This window comes from Tupaia chinensis, unplaced genomic scaffold, assembly GCF_000334495.1.
Source record: "Tupaia chinensis unplaced genomic scaffold, TupChi_1.0 Scaffold000097_1, whole genome shotgun sequence".
Lineage (NCBI taxonomy): Eukaryota > Metazoa > Chordata > Mammalia > Scandentia > Tupaiidae > Tupaia > Tupaia belangeri.
The window spans coordinates 8,700,916-8,704,162 of NW_006159559.1; positions in this window are offsets into that span (position 1 = coordinate 8,700,916).

Sequence of the window (3,247 nt, forward strand, 5' to 3'; positions counted from 1 at the left end):
GGAATAATTTTAGTAGGATAGGGGCTAACTCTTCCTTAAAAGTTTTGTAGAATTCAGAAGTGAAGTCATTTGGACCTGGGCTTTTCTTTGTCGGGAGGTTATTACTGATTCAATCTCCTGACTTGTTATGGGTCTATTCAGGTTCTCTATGTCCTCCTGATTCAATCTTGGTAGATTATATGCATCCAGGAATTTGTCCATCTCCTCCAAGTTATCTTGTTTGTTGGCATAGAGTTACTCATAGTATCCTCTAATGATATTTTGTATTTCTGTGTCTGTTGTAATATTGCCTATTTCATCACGTATTTGATTAATCTGGTATCTTTCTTTCTTATTCTTGATCAGTCTAGTCAATGGTGTGTCAATCTTTTTTAATCTTTTCAAAGAACCAGCTTTTGCTTTAATTTATTTTCTGTATGGTTCGTTTATTTTCTATTTCATTTATTTCTGCTTGAACCTTTATTATTTCTTTTCACCTGGCATTTCTGGGGTTTGTTTGTTTTTCTAATTTCCTGAGGCATGATAATAGGTTATCTATTTGCCATCTTTCTATCCTTTTTTTTATGTGCACTAATTGCTATGAATTTCCCTCTTATGACTGCTTTTGACATGTCCCATAGATTAGGGACACTTATGTACTCGTTATCATTTGTTTCCATAAATTTTTTTTATTTCAGACTTAATTTCTTCAGTAGTGAAGAAGTCATTCAGAAGTAGGTTGTTCAGTTTCCATGTGTTTGTGTATTTTCGGGGTTGTTTCTTGAAATTAATCTTTAGTTTAATTCCATCATGATCAGAGAAGATGCTGGATACAGTTTCTATGCCTTTGAATCTGTAAAGGCTTGATTTGTGTCCTAACATATGATCAATCGTTGGGAAGGTTCCATGCTAGGGTGAGAAAAATATATATGTTGTGGACGTAGGGTCGAAAGTTCTATAGATATCTGTCAAACCCATTCAATGTATAGTATCATTTATGTCCTGTATCTATTTATTTTCTGCCTAGAAGATCTGTCTAAAGTAGATAATGGGGTGTTGAGATCTCCAACAATTATAGCATTTCTCCCTATTTTTCCTTTTAGCTCCCGCAGTCTTTCCTTCACATATTTAGGTGCACCTGAGTTGGATGCATAGATATTTATAAACATTATGTCTTCTTGCTAGATTACCCCATTTACTATTATATAATGCCTTTCTTTGTCTCTTCTTACATTCTTTGTCTTGAAATCCATTTTGTCTGAGATCAATATCGCTACTCCAGCCCTTTTATGATTTCCATTTATATAGAATATCTTTCTCCAGCCCTTCACTTTTAGTCTATGTATGTCTTTATCCATAAGGTGAGTTTCTTGTACGCAACAGATAGAGGGTTTCTGTTCTTTTATCCATTTGGCCGGTCTATGTCTCGTAATTGGAGAATTTAATCCATTGACATTTAATGTAATTATTGATATTTCTGTATCTGATCCTATCGTTAAGCAAGCCACTTTTTTGGTTGCTTTTTGTTCTCGTATAACTATCTGTCTGACTTTTAAGTTTTCCTGGTATAGTACTCCCTTCAGAACCTCTTGAAGAGCTGGTCTGGAGTTGGTAAATTCCTTCAAATTTTGTTTATTCAAGAATTTTTTTAATCTTTTTTTTTTCCATATAAAAGATAATCTTGCCAGGCATAGTATTCTTGGTTGAAATTGTTTTTCAGTCAACACTTTGACTATATTTCCCCATTCTTTCCTTGCCTGCATTGTTTCCACCAAGAGATCTGATGTTAGCCTGATGGGGTGACCTTTGTAAGTAACTTGACATTTCCCTCTTGCCAACTTTAGTATCTTGTATTTCTTGTTTTTGCCAGTCTGGCTATGATGTGCCTTGGAGAGGATCTTCTTGGGTTGATTCTACCCGGGGCCCTATGTATTTCTTGGGTCTGGATATTCAAATGCCTTTCTAGGATTGGAAAATTTTCATGGAATAAATTATCTAGGCCCTTATTATTTTCTTCCTCTTCTTGGATACCAATTATTCGTATGTTGGAGCACTTGATGGTGTCCAGTATTCCTCGTATATTATCCTCATTTTTCATGGTTGTTTTCTCAATCTTCTTGATACATTTTTCTAGGTCAGATGTTTTGTCTTCTACATTAGAGATTTGATCTTCTGCCTGATCTAACCTACTTTTAATGCTTTCAAGGGAGGTTTTGATTTCCTGTATCACATTCTCCAACCCTAGAAGTTCCATTTGGTTCTTGTTTAAGGTATCTATTTCTTCTTTCTAATCATGAAAGGACTTCCTCATCTCCTGGAGCTCCTTGTCTCTTTTCTCTTCCATCTCAGTTAGTTTGGTCACCACAAATATTCTGAATTCCTTATCAGACATGTCCATGACATCAATTGTATTGACTGTAGTTGATGTAGGCTTAATGATTTCCCTTGGGGGAGAGGCCTTTTGTTGGTTGCTCATAGTTCTTGAGCCTCTGTGATTGTTCGTAGTCATCAGGTGATCTATATGTTGCTTCCGAACGTGTTTAAAGTATCTCTGAGTGTTAAAAGTTGTACAGGATTAGAAAATTGATGATTTCTCTTATGGTTGGTGTACCTGTTGCTCAACAGTACCATGTACTGTTGTCACTGGTCCTGGGTGACCTAAAGTCCTCCCTGATTCTAAGAAATGGTGAACACCCAACTTACCTAATAAGCAACACTTCAAGAGCAAGGAAAACAAAACAAAACAAAATCGTGCTATTCAAAACACTAAAATTCAGAGAGTCCAAAAGCAAGTTGGAAAGGGCCAGAGGATGCGCAATGGGTCCTGGGTGGAAAGGCTTGCAACTGCAGGCTGCCTGGTGTCCAGAACTGCTGGCCAGCTGTATCCGGTTTGCAGGTGGGGTGGGTGTGGGGGCTATGAGTTCGTCTTAATGTCCCATGAGACCAACCTGAAGTCCAGAGAGGGGTAGGGGTGGGCATGAGCGAAGGACCTGGGTTGGAGAGCCTGCAGCCGCAGGCCGCCTGATGTCTGGAACTCTACAGTACTATAATTGTGGATACATGTCATTATATAATTGTCAAAACCTATAAAATGTGAAATACAGAGTAGACCCTGCTGTAAACTACAGACTCTAGTTAATAATAATGTATTGGGGCCAGCGAGTGGTGTGGTGATTAAGGCACTGGACTCCCATATGGCAACCACAGTTCAAGTCCCAAACTTGACAGCTTGCTTTCTTACTTCCCTCTCTCTGGTGAGTACACATCC